The sequence below is a fragment of the Dendrobates tinctorius genome, unplaced genomic scaffold, assembly GCF_039654945.1.
Source record: "Dendrobates tinctorius isolate UK_male_01 unplaced genomic scaffold, ASM3965494v1 ptg000272l, whole genome shotgun sequence".
In the NCBI taxonomy this organism is placed as follows: domain Eukaryota; kingdom Metazoa; phylum Chordata; class Amphibia; order Anura; family Dendrobatidae; genus Dendrobates; species Dendrobates tinctorius.
In genome coordinates, this window is record NW_027361939.1 from 12,446,299 (window position 1) to 12,472,613 (window position 26,315).

General features: G+C 42.6%; 24 non-coding genes across 24 annotated transcripts; 17 read left to right on the forward strand and 7 right to left on the reverse strand.

The window, feature by feature from the left end:
* The first annotated feature begins 408 nt into the window (after positions 1-408).
* TRNAE-CUC (transfer RNA glutamic acid (anticodon CUC)) lies at positions 409-480 on the forward strand. Its single transcript has one exon. It is a non-coding gene; the product is annotated as a tRNA-Glu (tRNA).
* Positions 481-1,445: 965 nt separating this feature from the next.
* TRNAM-CAU (transfer RNA methionine (anticodon CAU)) lies at positions 1,446-1,518 on the reverse strand. Its single transcript has one exon. It is a non-coding gene; the product is annotated as a tRNA-Met (tRNA).
* An 88-nt stretch (positions 1,519-1,606) lies between these two features.
* On the forward strand, positions 1,607-1,678 carry TRNAE-UUC (transfer RNA glutamic acid (anticodon UUC)). The gene has a single exon. It is a non-coding gene; the product is annotated as a tRNA-Glu (tRNA).
* An 892-nt stretch (positions 1,679-2,570) lies between these two features.
* TRNAE-CUC (transfer RNA glutamic acid (anticodon CUC)) lies at positions 2,571-2,642 on the forward strand. Its single transcript has one exon. It is a non-coding gene; the product is annotated as a tRNA-Glu (tRNA).
* Positions 2,643-3,767: 1,125 nt separating this feature from the next.
* Positions 3,768-3,839, forward strand: TRNAE-UUC (transfer RNA glutamic acid (anticodon UUC)). Its single transcript has one exon. It is a non-coding gene; the product is annotated as a tRNA-Glu (tRNA).
* An 882-nt stretch (positions 3,840-4,721) lies between these two features.
* Positions 4,722-4,793, forward strand: TRNAE-UUC (transfer RNA glutamic acid (anticodon UUC)). Its single transcript has one exon. It is a non-coding gene; the product is annotated as a tRNA-Glu (tRNA).
* Positions 4,794-5,758: 965 nt separating this feature from the next.
* On the reverse strand, positions 5,759-5,831 carry TRNAM-CAU (transfer RNA methionine (anticodon CAU)). Its single transcript has one exon. It is a non-coding gene; the product is annotated as a tRNA-Met (tRNA).
* An 88-nt stretch (positions 5,832-5,919) lies between these two features.
* On the forward strand, positions 5,920-5,991 carry TRNAE-UUC (transfer RNA glutamic acid (anticodon UUC)). The gene has a single exon. It is a non-coding gene; the product is annotated as a tRNA-Glu (tRNA).
* An 895-nt stretch (positions 5,992-6,886) lies between these two features.
* Positions 6,887-6,958, forward strand: TRNAE-CUC (transfer RNA glutamic acid (anticodon CUC)). Its single transcript has one exon. It is a non-coding gene; the product is annotated as a tRNA-Glu (tRNA).
* Positions 6,959-7,923: 965 nt separating this feature from the next.
* TRNAM-CAU (transfer RNA methionine (anticodon CAU)) lies at positions 7,924-7,996 on the reverse strand. Its single transcript has one exon. It is a non-coding gene; the product is annotated as a tRNA-Met (tRNA).
* Positions 7,997-8,084: 88 nt separating this feature from the next.
* On the forward strand, positions 8,085-8,156 carry TRNAE-UUC (transfer RNA glutamic acid (anticodon UUC)). Its single transcript has one exon. It is a non-coding gene; the product is annotated as a tRNA-Glu (tRNA).
* An 894-nt stretch (positions 8,157-9,050) lies between these two features.
* Positions 9,051-9,122, forward strand: TRNAE-CUC (transfer RNA glutamic acid (anticodon CUC)). The gene has a single exon. It is a non-coding gene; the product is annotated as a tRNA-Glu (tRNA).
* A 2,760-nt stretch (positions 9,123-11,882) lies between these two features.
* On the forward strand, positions 11,883-11,954 carry TRNAE-UUC (transfer RNA glutamic acid (anticodon UUC)). The gene has a single exon. It is a non-coding gene; the product is annotated as a tRNA-Glu (tRNA).
* Positions 11,955-13,885: 1,931 nt separating this feature from the next.
* TRNAM-CAU (transfer RNA methionine (anticodon CAU)) lies at positions 13,886-13,958 on the reverse strand. Its single transcript has one exon. It is a non-coding gene; the product is annotated as a tRNA-Met (tRNA).
* A 102-nt stretch (positions 13,959-14,060) lies between these two features.
* Positions 14,061-14,132, forward strand: TRNAE-UUC (transfer RNA glutamic acid (anticodon UUC)). Its single transcript has one exon. It is a non-coding gene; the product is annotated as a tRNA-Glu (tRNA).
* An 896-nt stretch (positions 14,133-15,028) lies between these two features.
* Positions 15,029-15,100, forward strand: TRNAE-CUC (transfer RNA glutamic acid (anticodon CUC)). Its single transcript has one exon. It is a non-coding gene; the product is annotated as a tRNA-Glu (tRNA).
* A 965-nt stretch (positions 15,101-16,065) lies between these two features.
* On the reverse strand, positions 16,066-16,138 carry TRNAM-CAU (transfer RNA methionine (anticodon CAU)). The gene has a single exon. It is a non-coding gene; the product is annotated as a tRNA-Met (tRNA).
* Positions 16,139-16,226: 88 nt separating this feature from the next.
* Positions 16,227-16,298, forward strand: TRNAE-UUC (transfer RNA glutamic acid (anticodon UUC)). Its single transcript has one exon. It is a non-coding gene; the product is annotated as a tRNA-Glu (tRNA).
* A 1,595-nt stretch (positions 16,299-17,893) lies between these two features.
* TRNAM-CAU (transfer RNA methionine (anticodon CAU)) lies at positions 17,894-17,966 on the reverse strand. The gene has a single exon. It is a non-coding gene; the product is annotated as a tRNA-Met (tRNA).
* Positions 17,967-18,054: 88 nt separating this feature from the next.
* Positions 18,055-18,126, forward strand: TRNAE-UUC (transfer RNA glutamic acid (anticodon UUC)). Its single transcript has one exon. It is a non-coding gene; the product is annotated as a tRNA-Glu (tRNA).
* A 510-nt stretch (positions 18,127-18,636) lies between these two features.
* On the forward strand, positions 18,637-18,708 carry TRNAE-CUC (transfer RNA glutamic acid (anticodon CUC)). The gene has a single exon. It is a non-coding gene; the product is annotated as a tRNA-Glu (tRNA).
* A 1,532-nt stretch (positions 18,709-20,240) lies between these two features.
* On the forward strand, positions 20,241-20,312 carry TRNAE-CUC (transfer RNA glutamic acid (anticodon CUC)). Its single transcript has one exon. It is a non-coding gene; the product is annotated as a tRNA-Glu (tRNA).
* Positions 20,313-25,377: 5,065 nt separating this feature from the next.
* On the reverse strand, positions 25,378-25,450 carry TRNAM-CAU (transfer RNA methionine (anticodon CAU)). The gene has a single exon. It is a non-coding gene; the product is annotated as a tRNA-Met (tRNA).
* An 88-nt stretch (positions 25,451-25,538) lies between these two features.
* TRNAE-UUC (transfer RNA glutamic acid (anticodon UUC)) lies at positions 25,539-25,610 on the forward strand. Its single transcript has one exon. It is a non-coding gene; the product is annotated as a tRNA-Glu (tRNA).
* The last annotated feature ends 705 nt before the right edge of the window (positions 25,611-26,315 follow it).

Genomic DNA, 26,315 nt, shown 5'->3' on the forward strand with positions numbered 1-26,315 from the left:
CTTGCTGCTTAGTGTATAACTGGTCCCACGTGGATAGGACCTAGTATCCCTGGTCGACTGGTTTACTTCCTGCTATGGGAGTGACACTCCTTTGGAACTAGTACACACATTCAAAAGCTGCCCCATGCCTTGTACGTGGAAACAGTTTAGGAACTAAATTGGTTATGTTTTGGTACTGAATCGGAAAAATCTGTGGCCCTGTAGCCAAGATGGAGACAGAATCGATTGAGAAAACGAGGGACCAGTACCCCGTCTAAGAATCGAACGTTCATCTTTCAGCTTATGAGACTGATTTGCTTACAACTGTGTTAACGAGGCAAGCTGCGCAAATAGAACTGCAGAAGTTGCTTGTGCCAAGTAGAAAACTTATTTTTTTTCAGATTGTCACTGATAAGACAGCACATCTTTTCCCATATGGTCTAGCGGTGAGGATTCCTGGTTCTCACCCAGGCGGCCCGGGTTCAACTCCCGGTATGGGAATGTACTTTTCTGTACTGCCACCAACATTCAAAGACAAAGGTGTTTTTCAGACAAAAGTATTTCAGGTAGAATTTGCGTTAAGCTGTCGAAAATTCTCAACGCCATCTTTTGGTCCGTTCGTTGTGATGAACTTTGGCACAAGATTTAATTTGGTTTCATAGCTCAAATCAATCTCAACTAGCCCCTTTTACAGCAAACGTGTCAAGAGAATCAACAACCCATGTGTCCTGTCTGTCATTTGGGTTCGCAAATTCTTACTTATCAGAAACATTTTAAATCTGAAAGGGAAAGTTCTAATTTGGTGACAGAATCTCTTCAGAAAAGAGGAGACCGCTTCCCCGTGTGAGGATCGAACTCACGAACTTCAGAATATGAGACTGACGCGCTCGCTACTGACGGGTGTTTTTCAGACAAAAGTATTTCAGGTAGATTTTGCGCTTAGCTGTCAAACAGCTCAAATCACTCTCATCTGCCTCTTTATACAGCAAACGGGTCAAGAGAAACAGCAACCCATGTGTCCCATCTGTCATTTGGGTTCACAAATCCTTACTTATCAGAAACGTGTTAGAACTGAAAGGGAAAGTTCTAAGATTTTGACAAAATCTCTTCGGAAAAGAGGAGCCTGCTGCCCCGTGTGAGGATCGAACTCACGACCTTCAGATTATGAGACTGACGCGGGTGTTTTTCAGACAAAAGTATTTCAGGTAGATTTTGCGCTTAGCTGTCAATCATTCTGAACACCAGCTTTTGGTTACATTCATTGTGACGACCTTTGGCACAAGATTTAATTTTTTTTCATAGCTCAAATCACTCTCATCTGCCTCTTTATACAGCAAACGAGTCAAGAGAACCAGCAACCCATGTGTCATTTGGGTTCACAAATCCTTACTTATCAGAAACATGTTAGAACTGAACGGGAAAGTCCTAAGTTTTTGACAAAATCTCTTTGGAAAAGAGGAGCCCGCTGCCCCATGTGAGGATCGAACTCACGACCTTAAGATTATGAGACTGACGTGCTACCTACTGCGCTAACGAGGCAAGATGCACGTGCCAATCTGCAGACGTTTCTTGTGCAAGCCCCCGAGCTGATTTTTTTCAATAGATACCTCAGTGTGTAGCTATCCATTCCCATATGGTCTAGCGGTTAGGATTCCTGGTTTTCACCCAGGCGGCCCGCGTTCGACTCCCGGTATGGGAACGCACCTTTTACTGTACTACTGCCAACAATCAAAGACAGAAATGTATTTTCCAGACAATAATATTTCAGGTAGATTTTGTACTTTGCAGTCAAAAATGCTGAACATCAGGGTATTTGTGGCTCTTACTGACCTTTAGCACAAGATTTCATTTTGTTTCATAGCTTAAACCATTCTCAACTACACCTTATTACTCCAAAGCGTCAAGGGACGCAACAATCCATGTGTTCTTTCTGTCACTAAGGCTCCTGTTTCCTTTCGAATCGGAAACGTTTCAGTGAGAAAGTTCTGAGTGGGTGACACAATATCCCAAGAAAAGGGGGGAGAACAGTTCCACGTGTGAGGAAAAAACCTCATGAACTTCAGATTACCAACTGACGTGCTAAGTACCATGCTCATGTGGCAACTTTTTTCTTTTGTGATGTAAAAGCTATTTAATCAAAGCAAAAACTTCTTTTTTTTTTTTTTTTTAATTTATCTTGCTGCTTAGTGTATAACTTGTCCCACGTGGAAAAGTGGATAGGACCTAGTATCCCTGGTCGACTGGTTTACTTCCTGCTATGGGAGTGACACTCCTTTGGAACTAGTACACACATTCAAAAGCTGCCCCATGCCTTGTACGTGGAAACAGTTTAGGAACTAAATTGGTTATGTTTTGGTACTGAATCGGAAAAATCTGTGGCCCTGTAGCCAAGATGGAGACAGAATCGATTGAGAAAACGAGGGACCAGTACCCCGTCTAAGAATCGAACGTTCATCTTTCAGCTTATGAGACTGATTTGCTTACAACTGTGTTAACGAGGCAAGCTGCGCAAATAGAACTGCAGTAGTTGCTTGTGCCAAGTAGAAAACTTATTTTTTTTCAGATTGTCACTGATAAGACAGCACATCTTTTCCCATATGGTCTAGCGGTGAGGATTCCTGGTTCTCACCCAGGCGGGCCGGGTTCAACTCCCGGTATGGGAATGTACTTTTCTGTACTGCCACCAACATTCAAAGACAAAGGTGTTTTTCAGACAAAAGTATTTCAGGTAGAATTTGCGTTAAGCTGTCGAAAATTCTGAACGCCATCTTTTGGTCCGTTCGTTGTGATGAACTTTGGCACAAGATTTAATTTGGTTTCATAGCTCAAATCAATCTCAACTAGCCCCTTTTACAGCAAACGTGTCAAGAGAATCAACAACCCATGTGTCCTGTCTGTCATTTGGGTTCGCAAATTCTTACTTATCAGAAACATTTTAAATCTGAAAGGGAAAGTTCTAATTTGGTGACAGAATCTCTTCAGAAAAGAGGAGACCGCTTCCCCGTGTGAGGATCGAACTCACGAACTTCAGAATATGAGACTGACGCGCTCGCTACTGACGGGTGTTTTTCAGACAAAAGTATTTCAGGTAGATTTTGCGCTTAGCTGTCAAACAGCTCAAATCACTCTCATCTGCCTCTTTATACAGCAAACGGGTCAAGAGAAACAGCAACCCATGTGTCCCATCTGTCATTTGGGTTCACAAATCCTTACTTATCAGAAACGTGTTAGAACTGAAAGGGAAAGTTCTAAGTTTTTGACAAAATCTCTTCGGAAAAGAGGAGCCTGCTGCCCCGTGTGAGGATCGAACTCACGACCTTCAGATTATGAGACTGACGCGGGTGTTTTTCAGACAAAAGTATTTCAGGTAGATTTTGCGCTTAGCTGTCAATCATTCTGAACACCAGCTTTTGGTTACATTCATTGTGACGACCTTTGGCACAAGATTTAAATTTTTTTCATAGCTCAAATCACTCTCATCTGCCTCTTTATACAGCAAACGAGTCAAGAGAACCAGCAACCCATGTGTCATTTGGGTTCACAAATCCTTACTTATCAGAAACATGTTAGAACTGAACGGGAAAGTTCTAAGTTTTTGACAAAATCTCTTCGGAAAAGAGGAGCCCGCTGCCCCGTGTGAGGATCGAACTCATGACCTTCAGATTATGAGACTGACGCTCTACCTACTGCGCTAACGAGGCAAGATGCACGTGCCAATCTGCAGACGTTTCTTGTGCAAGCCCCGAGCTGATTTTTTTCAATAGATACCTCAATGTGTAGCTATCCATTCCCATATGGTCTAGCGGTTAGGATTCCTGGTTTTCACCCAGGCAGCCCGGGTTCGTCTCCCGGTATGGGAACGCACCTTTTACTGCACTACTGCCAACAATCAAAGACAGAAATGTATTTTCCAGACAATAATATTTCAGGTAGATTTTGTACTTTGCAGTCAAAAATGCTTAACATCAGGGTATTTGTGGCTCTTACTGACCTTTAGCACAAGATTTCATTTTGTTTCATAGCTTAAACCATTCTCAACTACACCTTATTACTCCAAAGCGTCAAGGGACGCAACAATCCATGTGTTCTTTCTGTCACTAAGGCTCCTGTTTCCTTTCGAATCGGAAACGTTTCAGTGAGAAAGTTCTGAGTGGGTGACACAATATCCCAAGAAAAGGGGGGAGAATAGTTCCACGTGTGAGGAAAAAACCTCATGAACTTCAGATTACCAACTGACGTGCTAAGTACCATGCTCATGTGGCAACTTTTTTCTTTTGTGATGTAAAAGCTATTTAATCAATGCAAAAACTTCTTTTTTTTTTTTTTTAATTTATCTTGCTGCTTAGTGTATAGCTTGTCCCACGTGGATAGGACCTAGTATCCCTGGTCGACTGGTTTACTTCCTGCTATGGGAGTGACACTCCTTTGGAACTAGTACACACATTCAAAAGCTGCCCCATGCCTTGTACGTGGAAACAGTTTAGGAACTAAATTGGTTATGTTTTGGTACTGAATCGGAAAAATCTGTGGCCCTGTAGCCAAGATGGAGACAGAATCGATTGAGAAAACGAGGGACCAGTACCCCGTCTAAGAATCGAACGTTCATCTTTCAGCTTATGAGACTGATTTGCTTACAACTGTGTTAACGAGGCAAGCTGCGCAAATAGAACTGCAGAAGTTGCTTGTGCCAAGTAGAAAACTTATTTTTTTTCAGATTGTCACTGATAAGACAGCACATCTTTTCCCATATGGTCTAGCGGTTAGGATTCCTGGTTTTCACCCAGGCGGGCCGGGTTCATCTCCCGGTATGGGAATGTACTTTTCTGTACTGCCACCAACATTCAAAGACAAAGGTGTTTTTCAGACAAAAGTATTTCAGGTAGAATTTGCGTTAAGCTGTCGAAAATTCTGAACGCCATCTTTTGGTCCGTTCGTTGTGATGAACTTTGGCACAAGATTTAATTTGGTTTCATAGCTCAAATCAATCTCAACTAGCCCCTTTTACAGCAAACGTGTCAAGAGAATCAACAACCCATGTGTCCTGTCTGTCATTTGGGTTCGCAAATTCTTACTTATCAGAAACATTTTAAATCTGAAAGGGAAAGTTCTAATTTGGTGACAGAATCTCTTCAGAAAAGAGGAGACCGCTTCCCCGTGTGAGGATCGAACTCACGAACTTCAGAATATGAGACTGACGCGCTCGCTACTGACTGGTGTTTTTCAGACAAAAGTATTTCAGGTAGATTTTGCGCTTAGCTGTCAAACAGCTCAAATCACTCTCATCTGCCTCTTTATACAGCAAACGGGTCAAGAGAAACAGCAACCCATGTGTCCCATCTGTCATTTGGGTTCACAAATCCTTACTTATCAGAAACGTGTTAGAACTGAAAGGGAAAGTTCTAAGATTTTGACAAAATCTCTTCGGGAAAGAGGAGCCTGCTGCCCCGTGTGAGGATCGAACTCACGACCTTCAGATTATGAGACTGACGCGGGTGTTTTTCAGACAAAAGTATTTCAGGTAGATTTTGCGCTTAGCTGTCAATCATTCTGAACACCAGCTTTTGGTTACATTCATTGTGACGACCTTTGGCACAAGATTTAATTTTTTTTCATAGCTCAAATCACTCTCATCTGCCTCTTTATACAGCAAACGAGTCAAGAGAACCAGCAACCCATGTGTCATTTGGGTTCACAAATCCTTACTTATCAGAAACATGTTAGAACTGAACGGGAAAGTTCTAAGTTTTTGACAAAATCTCTTCGGAAAAGAGGAGCCCGCTGCCCCGTGTGAGGATCGAACTCACGACCTTCAGATTATGAGACTGACGCGCTACCTACTGCGCTAACGAGGCAAGATGCACGTGCCAATCTGCAGACGTTTCTTGTGCAAGCCCCCGAGCTGATTTTTTTCAATAGATACCTCAGTGTGTAGCTATCCATTCCCATATGGTCTAGCGGTTAGGATTCCTGGTTTTCACCCAGGCGGCCCGCGTTCGACTCCCGGTATGGGAACGCACCTTTTACTGTACTACTGCCAACAATCAAAGACAGAAATGTATTTTCCAGACAATAATATTTCAGGTAGATTTTGTACTTTGCAGTCAAAAATGCTGAACATCAGGGTATTTGTGGCTCTTACTGACCTTTAGCACAAGATTTCATTTTGTTTCATAGCTTAAACCATTCTCAACTACACCTTATTACTCCAAAGCGTCAAGGGACGCAACAATCCATGTGTTCTTTCTGTCACTAAGGCTCCTGTTTCCTTTCGAATCGGAAACGTTTCAGTGAGAAAGTTCTGAGTGGGTGACACAATATCCCAAGAAAAGGGGGGAGAATAGTTCCACGTGTGAGGAAAAAACCTCATGAACTTCAGATTACCAACTGACGTGCTAAGTACCATGCTCATGTGGCAACTTTTTTCTTTTGTGATGTAAAAGCTATTTAATCAAAGCAAAAACTTCTTTTTTTTTTTTTTTTTTTAAATTTATCTTGCTGCTTAGTGTATAACTTGTCCCACGTGGAAAAGTGGATAGGACCTAGTATCCCTGGTCGACTGGTTTACTTCCTGCTATGGGAGTGACACTCCTTTGGAACTAGTACACACATTCAAAAGCTGCCCCATGCCTTGTACGTGGAAACAGTTTAGGAACTAAATTGGTTATGTTTTGGTACTGAATCGGAAAAATCTGTGGCCCTGTAGCCAAGATGGAGACAGAATCGATTGAGAAAACGAGGGACCAGTACCCCGTCTAAGAATCGAACGTTCATCTTTCAGCTTATGAGACTGATTTGCTTACAACTGTGTTAACGAGGCAAGCTGCGCAAATAGAACTGCAGAAGTTGCTTGTGCCAAGTAGAAAACTTATTTTTTTTCAGATTGTCACTGATAAGACAGCACATCTTTTCCCATATGGTCTAGCGGTTAGGATTCCTGGTTCTCACCCAGGCGGGCCGGGTTCAACTCCCGGTATGGGAATGTACTTTTCTGTACTGCCACCAACATTCAAAGACAAAGGTGTTTTTCAGACAAAAGTATTTCAGGTAGAATTTGCGTTAAGCTGTCGAAAATTCTGAACGCCATCTTTTGGTCCGTTCGTTGTGATGAACTTTGGCACAAGATTTAATTTGGTTTCATAGCTCAAATCAATCTCAACTAGCCCCTTTTACAGCAAACGTGTCAAGAGAATCAACAACCCATGTGTCCTGTCTGTCATTTGGGTTCGCAAATTCTTACTTATCAGAAACATTTTAAATCTGAAAGGGAAAGTTCTAATTTGGTGACAGAATCTCTTCAGAAAAGAGGAGACCGCTTCCCCGTGTGAGGATCGAACTCACGAACTTCAGAATATGAGACTGACGCGCTCGCTACTGACGGGTGTTTTTCAGACAAAAGTATTTCAGGTAGATTTTGCGCTTAGCTGTCAAACAGCTCAAATCACTCTCATCTGCCTCTTTATACAGCAAACGGGTCAAGAGAAACAGCAACCCATGTGTCCCATCTGTCATTTGGGTTCACAAATCCTTACTTATCAGAAACGTGTTAGAACTGAAAGGGAAAGTTCTAAGATTTTGACAAAATCTCTTTGGAAAAGAGGAGCCTGCTGCCCCGTGTGAGGATCGAACTCACGACCTTCAGATTATGAGACTGACGCGGGTGTTTTTCAGACAAAAGTATTTCAGGTAGATTTTGCGCTTAGCTGTCAATCATTCTGAACACCAGCTTTTGGTTACATTCATTGTGACGACCTTTGGCACAAGATTTAATTTTTTTTCATAGCTCAAATCACTCTCATCTGCCTCTTTATACAGCAAACGAGTCAAGAGAACCAGCAACCCATGTGTCATTTGGGTTCACAAATCCTTACTTATCAGAAACGTGTTAGAACTGAAAGGGAAAGTTCTAAGTTTTTGACAAAATCTCTTCGGAAAAGAGGAGCCTGCTGCCCCGTGTGAGGATCGAACTCACGACCTTCAGATTATGAGACTGACGCGCTACCTACTGCGCTAACGAGGCAAGATGCACGTGCCAATCTGCAGACGTTTCTTGTGCAAGCCCCCGAGCTGATTTTTTTCAATAGATACCTCAGTGTGTAGCTATCCATTCCCATATGGTCTAGCGGTTAGGATTCCTGGTTTTCACCCAGGCGCCCCGCGTTCGACTCCCGGTATGGGAACGCACCTTTTACTGTACTACTGCCAACAATCAAAGACAGAAATGTATTTTCCAGACAATAATATTTCAGGTAGATTTTGTACTTTGCAGTCAAAAATGCTGAACATCAGGGTATTTGTGGCTCTTACTGACCTTTAGCACAAGATTTCATTTTGTTTCATAGCTTAAACCATTCTCAACTACACCTTATTACTCCAAAGCGTCAAGGGACGCAACAATCCATGTGTTCTTTCTGTCACTAAGGCTCCTGTTTCCTTTCGAATCGGAAACGTTTCAGTGAGAAAGTTCTAAGTGGGTGACACAATATCCCAAGAAAAGGGGGGAGAATAGTTCCACTTGTGAGGAAAAAACCTCATGAACTTCAGATTACCAACTGACGTGCTAAGTACCATGCTCATGTGGCAACTTTTTTCTTTTGTGATGTAAAAGCTATTTAATCAAAGCAAAAACTTCTTTTTTTTTTTTTTTTTTTAATTTATCTTGCTGCTTAGTGTATAACTTGTCCCACGTGGAAAAGTGGATAGGACCTAGTATCCCTGGTCGACTGGTTTACTTCCTGCTATGGGAGTGACACTCCTTTGGAACTAGTACACACATTCAAAAGCTGCCCCATGCCTTGTACGTGGAAACAGTTTAGGAACTAAATTGGTTATGTTTTGGTACTGAATCGGAAAAATCTGTGGCCCTGTAGCCAAGATGGAGACAGAATCGATTGAGAAAACGAGGGACCAGTACCCCGTCTAAGAATCGAACGTTCATCTTTCAGCTTATGAGACTGATTTGCTTACAACTGTGTTAACGAGGCAAGCTGCGCAAATAGAACTGCAGAAGTTGCTTGTGCCAAGTAGAAAACTTATTTTTTTTCAGATTGTCACTGATAAGACAGCACATCTTTTCCCATATGGTCTAGCGGTTAGGATTCCTGGTTCTCACCCAGGTGGCCCGGGTTCAACTCGCGGTATGGGAATGTACTTTTCTGTACTGCCACCAACATTCAAAGACAAAGGTGTTTTTCAGACAAAAGTATTTCAGGTAGAATTTGCGTTAAGCTGTCGAAAATTCTGAACGCCATCTTTTGGTCCGTTCGTTGTGATGAACTTTGGCACAAGATTTAATTTGGTTTCATAGCTCAAATCAATCTCAACTAGCCCCTTTTAGAGCAAACGTGTCAAGAGAATCAACAACCCATGTGTCCTGTCTGTCATTTGGGTTCGCAAATTCTTACTTATCAGAAACATTTTAAATCTGAAAGGGAAAGTTCTAATTTGGTGACAGAATCTCTTCAGAAAAGAGGAGACCGCTTCCCCGTGTGAGGATCGAACTCACGAACTTCAGAATATGAGACTGACGCGCTCGCTACTGACGGGTGTTTTTCAGACAAAAGTATTTCAGGTAGATTTTGCGCTTAGCTGTCAAACAGCTCAAATCACTCTCATCTGCCTCTTTATACAGCAAACGGGTCAAGAGAAACAGCAACCCATGTGTCCCATCTGTCATTTGGGTTCACAAATCCTTACTTATCAGAAACGTGTTAGAACTGAAAGGGAAAGTTCTAAGATTTTGACAAAATCTCTTCGGAAAAGAGGAGCCTGCTGCCCCGTGTGAGGATCGAACTCACGACCTTCAGATTATGAGACTGACGCGGGTGTTTTTCAGACAAAAGTATTTCAGGTAGATTTTGCGCTTAGCTGTCAATCAATCTGAACACCAGCTTTTGGTTACATTCATTGTGACGACCTTTGGCACAAGATTTAATTTTTTTTCATAGCTCAAATCACTCTCATCTGCCTCTTTATACAGCAAACGAGTCAAGAGAACCAGCAACTCATGTGTCATTTGGGTTCACAAATCCTTACTTATCAGAAACGTGTTAGAACTGAAAGGGAAAGTTCTAAGTTTTTGACAAAATCTCTTCGGAAAAGAGGAGCCTGCTGCCCCGTGTGAGGATCGAACTCACGACCTTCAGATTATGAGACTGACGCGCTACCTGGGGGGAGGAAGTCGGAGTCTTTCTTGATCTCCGAAAATGATGTGAGGGAACAGTTTAGTAAGCTGGTCATGGGTAAAGCAGCAGGGCCTGATGGTATCTGTCCACGTGTCCTCAGAGTGTGTGCGAATCAGTTGTGCACTGTCTTCCAGCACCTGTTTAACTGGAGCTTACAATCACAGAGAGTACCAGTTCTATGGAAGACTTCTTGCCTGGTGCCGGTTCCCAAGACTACCTTCCCGAGCTCCCATAATGACTATAGACCGGTGGCCTTAACATCGCATGTGATGAAGTCCTTGGAGAGAATTGTACTTGCCTACTTGTGTCCGAGGGTGTCTGCTTTTACGGACCCCCTTCAGTTTGCGTATCGGCAGAGTCTGGGGGTGGACGATGCTGTAGCGTATCTACTACAAACAGTACATTCCTTTTTGGACAATGATAGAACCACTGTGCGTGCCATGTTCTTCGATTTCTCCAGTGCATTCAACACCTTACAGCCACTATTATTACGTAAAAAGCTGGTTGAAATGGCGGTTGATGAGGGACTAGTGAATTGGATCATTGATTATCTGTCGGACAGGCCACAGTTTGTGAGGTTGGGGGCGGCCGTATCGGATAGTGTGCGGAGTAGTGTTGGAGCCCCTCAGGGAACGGTGCTGTCGCCATTCCTTTTTACGTTATACACAGCTGATTTTCAGTATAAATCAGACCTTTGTCACCTTCAGAAGTACTCTGATGACTCAGTGATAGTCGGAGGTATTGAGAGAGACCGGGGGGAGGAGGAATACAGAAGGGTGGTTTTGGACTTTGTTGACTGGTGCCAGGCTAACCATTTAGAACTCAACGTAAAGAAAACCAGGGAGCTGGTGTTGAGTTATGGAAGGTGCATGAAGGATTGCTTACCTATCACTATTGATGGTCAGGATGTGGAGATGGTGGAGAATTTCAAATATTTGGGGGTTCACCTGGACAGCAAGCTTGATTGGAGGTGCCATATGGAGAAGGTTTGCAAGAAAGGGATGAGTAGACTTTACTTCCTAAGGAAGTTAAGGTCGTTTAATGTGTGTAGCAAAATGCTTGAAATGTTCTACCAATCCATTGTGGCGAGTGCAATCTTTGATGCAATTATATGCTGGGGTAGTAGTGTGCGCACAGCTGACGCGAATAAGCTGAATAAACTTATCAAGAAGGCTAGTGCGGCGGTGGGTCTACAACTCAGGACTTTCGAGGAGGTATTAGAGCATAGAATTACTAAGAAATGCAAGGCTATAATGAGCAACAATACACACCCGCTCTATGAACTGTTTGCGAAGCAAAAGAGCACATTCAGCAAGCGTCTACTCCAACTAATGTGTAAAAAGGAAAGATATAGAAAATCGTTTGTTCCGACAGCTGTGGGGATGTTTAACAAATGTATAAGTGTAAAGCATCCCAAGACTAAATGAAGTTCAAAGTGTATGGGGGGGAATTGGTGAGTTACAAGTACCAGTCTATCCGCATCTGCTGTCCATATAGACTTATTTTGTAAAGTGTGTATTGTTCTTGTAATGTTCTTGATCTTTGTTCTGCTGCTGTAATACTGTAATTTCCTCCAGGATCAATAAAGTTTATCTAATCTAATCTAATCTAATTACCTACTGCGCTAACGAGGCAAGATGCACGTGCCAATCTGCAGACGTTTCTTGTGCAAGCCCCCGAGCTGATTTTTTTCAATAGATACCTCAGTGTGTAGCTATCCATTCCCATATGGTCTAGCGGTTAGGATTCCTGGTTTTCACCCAGGCGGCCCGCGTTCGACTCCCGGTATGGGAACGCACCTTTTACTGTACTACTGCCAACAATCAAAGACAGAAATGTATTTTCCAGACAATAATATTTCAGGTAGATTTTGTACTTTGCAGTCAAAAATGCTGAACATCAGGGTATTTGTGGCTCTTACTGACCTTTAGCACAAGATTACATTTTGTTTCATAGCTTAAACCATTCTCAACTACACCTTATTACTCCAAAGCGTCAAGGGACGCAACAATCCATGTGTTCTTTCTGTCACTAAGGCTCCTGTTTCCTTTCGAATCGGAAACGTTTCAGTGAGAAAGTTCTAAGTGGGTGACACAATATCCCAAGAAAAGGGGGGAGAATAGTTCCACTTGTGAGGAAAAAACCTCATGAACTTCAGATTACCAACTGACGTGCTAAGTACCATGCTCATGTGGCAACTTTTTTCTTTTGTGATGTAAAAGCTATTTAATCAAAGCAAAAACTTCTTTTTTTTTTTTTTTTTTTAATTTATCTTGCTGCTTAGTGTATAACTTGTCCCACGTGGAAAAGTGGATAGGACCTAGTATCCCTGGTCGACTGGTTTACTTCCTGCTATGGGAGTGACACTCCTTTGGAACTAGTATACACATTCAAAAGCTGCCCCATGCCTTGTACGTGGAAACAGTTTAGGAACTAAATTGGTTATGTTTTGGTACTGAATCGGAAAAATCTGTGGCCCTGTAGCCAAGATGGAGACAGAATCGATTGAGAAAACGAGGGACCAGTACCCCGTCTAAGAATCGAACGTTCATCTTTCAGCTTATGAGACTGATTTGCTTACAACTGTGTTAACGAGGCAAGCTGCGCAAATAGAACTGCAGAAGTTGCTTGTGCCAAGTAGAAAACTTATTTTTTTTCAGATTGTCACTGATAAGACAGCACATCTTTTCCCATATGGTCTAGCGGTTAGGATTCCTGGTTCTCACCCAGGCGGCCCGGGTTCAACTCGCGGTATGGGAATGTACTTTTCTGTACTGCCACCAACATTCAAAGACAAAGGTGTTTTTCAGACAAAAGTATTTCAGGTAGAATTTGCGTTAAGCTGTCGAAAATTCTGAACGCCATCTTTTGGTCCGTTCGTTGTGATGAACTTTGGCACAAGATTTAATTTGGTTTCATAGCTCAAATCAATCTCAACTAGCCCCTTTTACAGCAAACGTGTCAAGAGAATCAACAACCCATGTGTCCTGTCTGTCATTTGGGTTCGCAAATTCTTACTTATCAGAAACATTTTAAATCTGAAAGGGAAAGTTCTAATTTGGTGACAGAATCTCTTCAGAAAAGAGGAGACCGCTTCCCCGTGTGAGGATCGAACTCACGAACTTCAGAATATGAGACTGACGCGCTCGCTACTGACGGGTGTTTTTCAGACAAAAGTATTTCAGGTAGATTTTGCGCTTAGCTGTCAAACAGCTCAAATCACTCTCATCTGCCTCTTTATACAGCAAACGGGTCAAGAGAAACAGCAACCCATGTGTCCCATCTGTCATTTGGGTTCACAAATCCTTACTTATCAGAAACGTGTTAGAACTGAAAGGGAAAGTTCTAAGATTTTGACAAAATCTCTTCGGGAAAGAGGAGCCTGCTGCCCCGTGTGAGGATCGAACTCACGACCTTCAGATTATGAGACTGACGCGGGTGTTTTTCAGACAAAAGTATTTCAGGTAGATTTTGCGCTTAGCTGTCAATCATTCTGAACACCAGCTTTTGGTTACATTCATTGTGACGACCTTTGGCACAAGATTTAATTTTTTTTCATAGCTCAAATCACTCTCATCTGCCTCTTTATACAGCAAACGAGTCAAGAGAACCAGCAACCCATGTGTCATTTGGGTTCACAAATCCTTACTTATCAGAAACATGTTAGAACTGAACGGGAAAGTTCTAAGTTTTTGACAAAATCTCTTCGGAAAAGAGGAGCCCGCTGCCCCGTGTGAGGATCGAACTCACGACCTTCAGATTATGAGACTGACGCGCTACCTACTGCGCTAACGAGGCAAGATGCACGTGCCAATCTGCACGTGCCAATCTGCAGACGTTTCTTGTGCAAGCCCCCGAGCTGATTTTTTTCAATAGATACCTCAGTGTGTAGCTATCCATTCCCATATGGTCTAGCGGTTAGGATTCCTGGTTTTCACCCAGGCGGCCCGGGTTCGACTCCCGGTATGGGAACGCACCTTTTACTGTACTACTGCCAACAATCAAAGACAGAAATGTATTTTCCAGACAATAATATTTCAGGTAGATTTTGTACTTTGCAGTCAAAAATGCTGAACATCAGGGTATTTGTGGCTCTTACTGACCTTTAGCACAAGATTTCATTTTGTTTCATAGCTTAAACCATTCTCAACTACACCTTATTACTCCAAAGCGTCAAGGGACGCAACAATCCATGTGTTCTTTCTGTCACTAAGGCTCCTGTTTCCTTTCGAATCGGAAACGTTTCAGTGAGAAAGTTCTGAGTGGGTGACACAATATCCCAAGAAAAGGGGGGAGAATAGTTCCACGTGTGAGGAAAAAACCTCATGAACTTCAGATTACCAACTGACGTGCTAAGTACCATGCTCATGTGGCAACTTCTTTCTTTTGTGATGTAAAAGCTATTTAATCAAAGCAAAAACTTCTTTTTTTTTTTTTTTTTTTTAAATTTATCTTGCTGCTTAGTGTATAACTTGTCCCACGTGGAAAAGTGGATAGGACCTAGTATCCCTGGTCAACTGGTTTACTTCCTGCTATGGGAGTGACACTCCTTTGGAACTAGTACACACATTCAAAAGCTGCCCCATGCCTTGTACGTGGAAACAGTTTAGGAACTAAATTGGTTATGTTTTGGTACTGAATCGGAAAAATCTGTGGCCCTGTAGCCAATATGGAGACAGAATCGATTGAGAAAACGAGGGACCAGTACCCCGTCTAAGAATCGAACGTTCATCTTTCAGCTTATGAGACTGATTTGCTTACAACTGTGTTAACGAGGCAAGCTGCGCAAATAGAACTGCAGAAGTTGCTTGTGCCAAGTAGAAAACTTATTTTTTTTCAGATTGTCACTGATAAGACAGCACATCTTTTCCCATATGGTCTAGCGGTTAGGATTCCTGGTTCTCACCCAGGCGGGCCGGGTTCAACTCCCGGTATGGGAATGTACTTTTCTGTACTGCCACCAACATTCAAAGACAAAGGTGTTTTTCAGACAAAAGTATTTCAGGTAGAATTTGCGTTAAGCTGTCGAAAATTCTGAACGCCATCTTTTGGTCCGTTCGTTGTGATGAACTTTGGCACAAGATTTAATTTGGTTTCATAGCTCAAATCAATCTCAACTAGCCCCTTTTACAGCAAACGTGTAAAGAGAATCAACAACCCATGTGTCCTGTCTGTCATTTGGGTTCGCAAATTCTTACTTATCAGAAACATTTTAAATCTGAAAGGGAAAGTTCTAATTTGGTGACAGAATCTCTTCAGAAAAGAGGAGACCGCTTCCCCGTGTGAGGATCGAACTCACGAACTTCAGAATATGAGACTGACGCGCTCGCTACTGACGGGTGTTTTTCAGACAAAAGTATTTCAGGTAGATTTTGCGCTTAGCTGTCAAACAGCTCAAATCACTCTCATCTGCCTCTTTATACAGCAAACGGGTCAAGAGAAACAGCAACCCATGTGTCCCATCTGTCATTTGGGTTCACAAATCCTTACTTATCAGAAACGTGTTAGAACTGAAAGGGAAAGTTCTAAGATTTTGACAAAATCTCTTCGGAAAAGAGGAGCCTGCTGCCCCGTGTGAGGATCGAACTCACGACCTTCAGATTATGAGACTGACGCGGGTGTTTTTCAGACAAAAGTATTTCAGGTAGATTTTGCGCTTAGCTGTCAATCATTCTGAACACCAGCTTTTGGTTACATTCATTGTGACGACCTTTGGCACAAGATTTAATTTTTTTTCATAGCTCAAATCACTCTCATCTGCCTCTTTATACAGCAAACGAGTCAAGAGAACCAGCAACCCATGTGTCATTTGGGTTCACAAATCCTTACTTATCAGAAACATGTTAGAACTGAATGGGAAAGTTCTAAGTTTTTGACAAAATCTCTTCGGAAAAGAGGAGCCCGCTGCCCCGTGTGAGGATCGAACTCACGACCTTCAGATTATGAGACTGACGCGCTACCTACTGCACTAACGAGGCAAGATGCACGTGCCAATCTGCAGACGTTTCTTGTGCAAGCCCCCGAGCTGATTTTTTTCAATAGATACCTCAGTGTGTAGCTATCCATTCCCATATGGTCTAGCGGTTAGGATTCCTGGTTTTCACCCAGGCGGCCCGGGTTCGACTCCCGGTATGGGAACGCACCTTTTACTGTACTACTGCCAACAATCAAAGACAGAAATGTATTTTCCAGACAATAATATTTCAGGTAGATTTTGTACTTTGCAGTCAAAAATGCTGAACATCAGGGTATTTGTGGCTCTTACTGACCTTTAGCACAAGATTTCATTTTGTTTCATAGCTTAAACCATTCTCAACTACACCTTATTACTCCAAAGCGTCAAGGGACGCAACAATCCATGTGTTCTTTCTGTCACTAAGGCTCCTGTTTCCTTTCGAATCGGAAACGTTTCAGTGAGAAAGTTCTAAGTGGGTGACACAATATCCCAAGAAAAGGGGGGAGAATAGTTCCACGTGTGAGGAAAAAACCTCATGAACTTCAGATTACCAACTGACGTGCTAAGTACCATGCTCATGTGGCAACTTTTTTCTTTTGTGATGTAAAAGCTATTTAATCAAAGCAAAAACTTCTTTTTTTTTTTTTTTTTTTTTAAATTTATCTTGCTGCTTAGTGTATAACTTGTCCCACGTGGAAAAGTGGATAGGACCTAGTATCCCTGGTCGACTGGTTTACTTCCTGCTATGGGAGTGACACTCCTTTGGAACTAGTACACACATTCAAAAGCTGCCCCATGCCTTGTACGTGGAAACAGTTTAGGAACTAAATTGGTTATGTTTTGGTACTGAATCGGAAAAATCTGTGGCCCTGTAGCCAAGATGGAGACAGAATTGATTGAGAAAAAGAGGGACCAGTACCCCGTCTAAGAATCGAACGTTCATCTTTCAGCTTATGAGACTGATTTGCTTACAACTGTGTTAACGAGGCAAGCTGCGCAAATAGAACTGCAGAAGTTGCTTGTGCCAAGTAGAAAACTTATTTTTTTTCAGATTGTCACTGATAAGACAGCACATCTTTTCCCATATGGTCTAGCGCTTAGGATTCCTGGTTCTCACCCAGGCGGCCCGTGTTCAACTCCCGGTATGGGAATGTACTTTTCTGTACTGCCACCAACATTCAAAGACAAAGGTGTTTTTCAGACAAAAGTATTTCAGGTAGAATTTGCGTTAAGCTGTCGAAAATTCTGAACGCCATCTTTTGGTCCGTTCGTTGTGATGAACTTTGGCACAAGATTTAATTTGGTTTCATAGCTCAAATCAATCTCAACTAGCCCCTTTTAGAGCAAACGTGTCAAGAGAATCAACAACCCATGTGTCCTGTCTGTCATTTGGGTTCGCAAATTCTTACTTATCAGAAACATTTTAAATCTGAAAGGGAAAGTTCTAATTTGGTGACAGAATCTCTTCAGAAAAGAGGAGACCGCTTCCCCGTGTGAGGATCGAACTCACGAACTTCAGAATATGAGACTGACGCGCTAGCTACTGACGGGTGTTTTTCAGACAAAAGTATTTCAGGTAGATTTTGTGCTTAGCTGTCAAACAGCTCAAATCACTCTCATCTGCCTCTTTATACAGCAAACGGGTCAAGAGAAACAGCAACCCATGCGTCCCATCTGTCATTTTGGTTCACAAATCCTTACTTATCAGAAACGTGTTAGAACTGAAAGGGAAAGTTCTAAGTTTTTGACAAAATCTCTTTGGAAAAGACGAGCCCGCTGCCCCGTGTGAGGATCGAACTCACGACCTTCAGATTATGAGACTGACGCGCTACCTACTGCGCTAACGAGGCAAGATGCACGTGCCAATCTGCAGACGTTTCTTGTGCAAGCCCCCGAGCTGATTTTTTTCAATAGATACCTCAGTGTGTAGCTATCCATTCCCATATGGTCTAGCGGTTAGGATTCCTGGTTTTCACACAGGCGGCCCGGGTTCGACTCCCGGTATGGGAACGCACCTTTTACTGTACTACTGCCAACAATCAAAGACAGAAATGTATTTTCCAGACAATAATATTTCAGGTAGATTTTGTACTTTGCAGTCAAAAATGCTGAACATCAGGGTATTTGTGGCTCTTACTGACCTTTAGCACAAGATTTCATTTTGTTTCATAGCTTAAACCATTCTCAACTACACCTTATTACTCCAAAGCGTCAAGGGACGCAACAATCCATGTGTTCTTTCTGTCACTAAGGCTCCTGTTTCCTTTCGAATCGGAAACGTTTCAGTGAGAAAGTTCTGAGTGGGTGACACAATATCCCAAGAAAAGGGGGGAGAATAGTTCCACGTGTGAGGAAAAAACCCCGTCTAAGAATCGAACGTTCATCTTTCAGCTTATGAGACTGATTTGCTTACAACTGTGTTAACGAGGCAAGCTGCGCAAATAGAACTGCAGAAGTTGCTTGTGCCAAGTAGAAAACTTATTTTTTTTCAGATTGTCACTGATAAGACAGCACATCTTTTCCCATATGGTCTAGCGGTTAGGATTCCTGGTTCTCACCCAGGCGGGCCGGGTTCAACTCCCGGTATGGGAATGTACTTTTCTGTACTGCCACCAACATTCAAAGACAAAGGTGTTTTTCAGACAAAAGTATTTCAGGTAGAATTTGCGTTAAGCTGTCGAAAATTCTGAACGCCATCTTTTGGTCCGTTCGTTGTGATGAACTTTGGCACAAGATTTAATTTGGTTTCATAGCTCAAATCAATCTCAACTAGCCCCTTTTACAGCAAACGTGTCAAGAGAATCAACAACCCATGTGTCCTGTCTGTCATTTGGGTTCGCAAATTCTTACTTATCAGAAACATTTTAAATCTGAAAGGGAAAGTTCTAATTTGGTGACAGAATCTCTTCAGAAAAGAGGAGACCGCTTCCCCGTGTGAGGATCGAACTCACGAACTTCAGAATATGAGACTGACGCGCTCGCTACTGACGGGTGTTTTTCAGACAAAAGTATTTCAGGTAGATTTTGCGCTTAGCTGTCAAACAGCTCAAATCACTCTCATCTGCCTCTTTATACAGCAAACGGGTCAAGAGAAACAGCAACCCATGTGTCCCATCTGTCATTTGGGTTCACAAATCCTTACTTATCAGAAACGTGTTAGAACTGAAAGGGAAAGTTCTAAGATTTTGACAAAATCTCTTCGGAAAAGAGGAGCCTGCTGCCCCGTGTGAGGATCGAACTCACGACCTTCAGATTATGAGACTGACGCGGGTGTTTTTCAGACAAAAGTATTTCAGGTAGATTTTGCGCTTAGCTGTCAATCATTCTGAACACCAGCTTTTGGTTACATTCATTGTGACGACCTTTGGCACAAGATTTAATTTTTTTTCATAGCTCAAATCACTCTCATCTGCCTCTTTATACAGCAAACGAGTCAAGAGAACCAGCAACCCATGTGTCATTTGGGTTCACAAATCCTTTCCTTTCGAATCGGAAACGTTTCAGTGAGAAAGTTCTGAGTGGGTGACACAATATCCCAAGAAAAGGGGGGAGAATAGTTCCACGTGTGAGGAAAAAACCTCATGAACTTCAGATTACCAACTGACGTGCTAAGTACCATGCTCATGTGGCAACTTTTTTCTTTTGTGATGTAAAAGCTATTTAATCAAAGCAAAAACTTCTTTTTTTTTTTTTTTTTTTTTAATTTATCTTGCTGCTTAGTGTATAACTTGTCCCACGTGGAAAAGTGGATAGGACCTAGTATCCCTGGTCGACTGGTTTACTTCCTGCTATGGGAGTGACACTCCTTTGGAACTAGTACACACATTCAAAAGCTGCCCCATGCCTTGTACGTGGAAACAGTTTAGGAACTAAATTGGTTATGTTTTGGTACTGAATCGGAAAAATCTGTGGCCCTGTAGCCAAGATGGAGACAGAATCGATTGAGAAAACGAGGGACCAGTACCCCGTCTAAGAATCGAACGTTCATCTTTCAGCTTATGAGACTGATTTGCTTACAACTGTGTTAACGAGGCAAGCTGCGCAAATAGAACTGCAGAAGTTGCTTGTGCCAAGTAGAAAACTTATTTTTTTTCAGATTGTCACTGATAGGACAGCACATCTTTTCCCATATGGTCTAGCGGTTAGGATTCCTGGTTCTCACCCAGGCGGGCCGGGTTCAACTCCCGGTATGGGAATGTACTTTTCTGTACTGCCACCAACATTCAAAGACAAAGGTGTTTTTCAGACAAAAGTATTTCAGGTAGAATTTGCGTTAAGCTGTCGAAAATTCTGAACGCCATCTTTTGGTCCGTTCGTTGTGATGAACTTTGGCACAAGATTTAATTTGGTTTCATAGCTCAAATCAATCTCAACTAGCCCCTTTTACAGCAAACGTGTCAAGAGAATCAACAACCCATGTGTCCTGTCTGTCATTTGGGTTCGCAAATTCTTACTTATCAGAAACATTTTAAATCTGAAAGGGAAAGTTCTAATTTGGTGACAGAATCTCTTCAGAAAAGAGGAGACCGCTTCCCCGTGTGAGGATCGAACTCACGAACTTCAGAATATGAGACTGACGCGCTCGCTACTGACGGGTGTTTTTCAGACAAAAGTATTTCAGGTAGATTTTGCGCTTAGCTGTCAAACAGCTCAAATCACTCTCATCTGCCTCTTTATACAGCAAACGGGTCAAGAGAAACAGCAACCCATGTGTCCCATGTGTCATTTTGGTTCACAAATCCTTACTTATCAGAAACGTTTTAGAACTGAAAGGGAAAGTTCTAAGATTTTGACAAAATCTCTTCGGAAAAGAGGAGCCTGCTGCCCAGTGTGAGGATCGAACTCACGACCTTCAGATTATGAGACTGACGCGGGTGTTTTTCAGACAAAAGTATTTCAGGTAGATTTTGCGCTTAGCTGTCAATCATTCTGAACACCAGCTTTTGGTTACATTCATTGTGACGACCTTTGGCACAAGATTTAATTTTTTTTCATAGCTCAAATCACTCTCATCTGCCTCTTTATACAGCAAACGAGTCAAGAGAACCAGCAACCCATGTGTCATTTGGGTTCACAAATCCTTACTTATCAGAAACATGTTAGAACTGAACGGGAAAGTTCTAAGTTTTTGATAAAATCTCTTCGGAAAACGGTAGCCCGCTGCCCCGTGTGAGGATCGAACTCACGACCTTCAGATTATGAGACTGACGCGCTACCTACTGCCCCTAGCCCCTTTTACAGCAAACGTGTCAAGAGAATCAACAACCCATGTGTCCTGTCTGTCATTTGGGTTCGCAAATTCTTACTTATCAGAAACATTTTAAATCTGAAAGGGAAAGTTCTAATTTGGTGACAGAATCTCTTCAGAAAAGAGGAGACCGCTTCCCCGTGTGAGGATCGAACTCACGAACTTCAGAATATGAGACTGACGCGCTCGCTACTGACGGGTGTTTTTCAGACAAAAGTATTTCAGGTAGATTTTGCGCTTAGCTGTCAAACAGCTCAAATCACTCTCATCTGCCTCTTTATACAGCAAACGGGTCAAGAGAAACAGCAACCCATGTGTCCCATCTGTCATTTGGGTTCACAAATCCTTACTTATCAGAAACGTGTTAGAACTGAAAGGGAAAGTTCTAAGATTTTGACAAAATCTCTTCGGAAAAGAGGAGCCTGCTGCCCCGTGTGAGGATCGAACTCACGACCTTCAGATTATGAGACTGACGCGGGTGTTTTTCAGACAAAAGTATTTCAGGTAGATTTTGCGCTTAGCTGTCAATCATTCTGAACACCAGCTTTTGGTTACATTCATTGTGACGACTAGTGTTGAGCATTCCGATACCGCAAGTATCGGGTATCGGCCGATACTTGCTGTATCGGAATTCCGATACCGACTTCCGATATTTTTTCAATATCGGAATTCGGCATCGGAATCGGAAGTTCCAAGTTGATTGACAGACTGACGTCATCATGATGCGCGGTGTGTGCGCATCATGATGCGCCGTCATTTCGGGCCTTCCGGGGGTCTCTGCCGGCCTGCCGGGGGGCTGTGCCGGCCTGCCGGGGGGCTGTGTGGACTGCCCGGGGTCTGTACCGGCCTGCCGGGGGGCTGTGCCGGCCTGCCGGTGGTCTGTGCACCCTGTGGGGGTCTGTACCGGCCTGCCGGGGGGCTGTGCCGGCCTGCCGGGGGGCTGTGCTGATGTCCGGGGGTCTGTGCAAGCATCGTCCGATGGGACTACAAGTCCCATCGGGCGATGCCTGCTACCATGACAGTGATTGACACATTAGCCAATGATGGGACAGTAGTAGTCCCATCATCCGGCTAATGTGTTAAATGTTAAAAAAAAAAAAAAAAAAAAAAAAATACTACATGCATGCTACATACATACTACATGCATGCTACATATATACTACATACATACTACATACATGCTACATACATACTGCATGCTACATACATACTACATACATACTACATACATACTACATACATACTACATATATACTACATACATACTACATACATGCTACATACATACTGCATGCTACATACATACATACATACATACTACATACTACATACATGCTACATACTGCATGCTACATACATACTACATACATACTACATGCATGCTACATACATACTACATATATACTACATACATACTACATACATGCTACATACATACTGCATGCTACATACATACTACATACATACTACATGCATACTACATATATACTACATACATACTACATACATGCTGCATGCTACATATATACTACATGCTACATACATACTACATGCATGCTACATACATACTACATATATACTACATGCATGCTACATACATACTACATACTACATATATACTACATACATACTACATATATACTACATACATACTGCATGCTACATACATGCTACATACATACTACATACATACTACATACATACTACATGCATGCTACATGCATGCTACATGCATGCTACATACATACTACATGCATGCTACATACATACCACATACATACTACATGCTACATACATACCACATATATACTACATACATACAATACATTCATACAATACATACATAGACATACAGTACATATAACATAGAGTAACATACTTACCAATACTTGTCACATTGTTCCCCGAAGCCATTGTCTATTCCGGGATAAATATTAACATAACAAACCACAAAAATACTCACCCATGATCCGAAGCAGTCCACGAGTGTGTCCCACGACGATCTTGGGTAGAGAACTGCAGCATCAGATGATGCTGCCGTTCTCTACGGGCTGTAGGAATCCAATGACGGAAGGTAGGTATCCTTCCGCACTGTATTCCTCCGCCACTTAAAAAAAAAAGTCCCTAGTCTCACTTTATGCCATTGCTGTGTGGGAATTTCCCACACAGCAATGGCATAAAGTGAGACTAGGGACTTTTTTTTTTTTAAGTGGCGGAGGAATACAGTGCGGAAGGATACCTACCTTCCGTCATTGGATTCCTGCAGCCCGTAGAGAACGGCAGCATCATCTGATGCTGCAGTTCTCTACCCAAGATCGTCGTGGGACACACTCGTGGACTGCTTCGGATCGTGGGTGAGTATTTTTGTGGTTTGTTATGTTAATATTTATCCCGGAATAGACAATGGCTTCGGGGAACAATGTGACAAGTATTGGTAAGTATGTTACTCTATGTTATATGTACTGTATGTCTATGTATGTATTGTATGAATGTATTGTATGTATGTAGTATATATGTGGTATGTATGTAGCATGTAGTATGTATGTGGCATGCATGTAGCATGCATGTAGTATGTATGTAGCATGCATGTAGTATGTATGTAGTATGTATGTAGTATGTATGTAGTATATATGTAGTATGTAGTATGAATGTAGTATATATGTAGTATGTATGTAGCATGTAGTATGTAGCATGCATGTAGTATATATGTAGTATGTATGTAGTATGTATGTAGCATGCATGTAGTATATATGTAGTATGTAGCATGTAGTATGTATGTAGCATGCATGTAGTATGTAGCATGTAGTATGTATGTAGCATGCATGTAGTATATATGTAGTATGTATGTAGTATGTATGTAGCATGCATGTAGTATGTATGTAGCATGTAGTATGTAGCATGCATGTAGTATATATGTAGTATGTAGCATGTAGTATGTATGTAGCATGCATGTAGTATATATGTGTTATGTATGTAGCATGTAGCATGCATGTAGTATGTATGTAGTATATATGTGGTATGTATGTAGCATGCAGTATGTATGTAGCATGCATGTAGTATATATGTAGTATGTATGTTGCATGTAGTATTTATGTAGTATGAATGTAGCATGTATGTAGTATGTAGTATGAATGTAGCATGTATGTAGTATGCATGTTGTATGTATGTAGCATGTAATTTTTTTTTTTTTTTTTTTTTTACATTTAACACATTAGCCGGATGATGGGACTACTACTGTCCCATCATTGGCTAATGTGTCAATCACTGTCATGGTAGCAGGCATCGCCCGATGGGACTTGTAGTCCCATCGGACGATGCCTGCACAGACCCCCGGAGCCTGCACAGACCACCGGCAGGCCGGCACAGCCCCCCGGCAGGCCGGCACAGCCCCCCGGAGCCTGCACAGCCCCCCGGCAGGCCGGCACAGCCCCCCGGCAGGCCGGCACAGCCCCCCGGAGCCTGCACAGCCCCCCGGCAGGCCGGCACAGCCCCCCGGCAGGCCGGCACAGCCCCCCGGCAGGCCGGCACAGCCCCCCGGAGCCTGCACAGACCACCGGCAGGCCGGCACAGACCACCGGAGCCTGCACAGACCCCCTGGCAGGCCGGCACAGCCCCCCGAAAGGCCCGTACAGACCCCAGAGAGGCTGTACAAGGGCAGGAAAGGGTTTTTCTTATTCCGATACCGGAAGTCCCATAGACTTGAATGGGACTTCCGGTATCGGAATCGGCGATACCGATACTTTTTTTAAAGATCGGCCGATACCATCCGATACGATACTTTGAAGTATCGGACGGTATCGCTCAACTCTAGTGACGACCTTTGGCACAAGATTTAATTTTTTTTCATAGCTCAAATCACTCTCATCTGCCTCTTTATACAGCAAACGAGTCAAGAGAACCAGCAACCCATGTGTCATTTGGGTTCACAAATCCTTACTTATCAGAAACATGTTAGAACTGAACGGGAAAGTTCTAAGTTTTTGACAAAATCTCTTCGGAAAACAGTAGCCCGCTGCCCCGTGTGAGGATCGAACTCACGACCTTCAGATTATGAGACTGACGCGCTACCTACTGCGCTAACGAGGCAAGATGCACGTGCCAATCTGCAGACGTTTCTTGTGCAAGCCCCCGAGCTGATTTTTTTCAATAGATACCTTAGTGTGTAGCTATCCATTCCCATATGGTCTAGCGGTTAGGATTCTTGGTTTTCACCCAGGCGGCCCGGGTTCGACTCCCGGTATGGGAACGCACCTTTTACTGTACTACTGCCAACAATCAAAGACAGAAATGTATTTTCCAGACAATAATATTTCAGGTAGATGCAAAAATGCTGAACATCAGGGTATTTGTGGCTCTTACTGACCTTTAGCACAAGATTTCATTTTGTTTCATAGCTTAAACCATTCTCAACTACACCTTATTACTCCAAAGCGTCAAGGGACGCAACAATCCATGTGTTCTTTCTGTCACTAAGGCTCTTGTTTCCTTTCGAATCGGAAACGTTTCAGTGAGAAAGTTCTGAGTGGGTGACACAATATCCCAAGAAAAGGGGGGAGAATAGTTCCACGTGTGAGGAAAAAACCTCATGAACTTCAGATTACCAACTGACGTGCTAAGTACCATGCTCATGTGGCAACTTTTTTCTTTTGTGATGTAAAAGCTATTTAATCAAAGCAAAAACTTCTTTTTTTTTTTTTTTTTTTTTAATTTATCTTGCTGCTTAGTGTATAACTTGTCCCACGTGGAAAAGTGGATAGGACCTAGTATCCCTGGTCGACTGGTTTACTTCCTGCTATGGGAGTGACACTCCTTTGGAACTAGTACACACATTCAAAAGCTGCCCCATGCCTTGTACGTGGAAACAGTTTAGGAACTAAATTGGTTATGTTTTGGTACTGAATCGGAAAAATCTGTGGCCCTGTAGCCAAGATGGAGACAGAATCGATTGAGA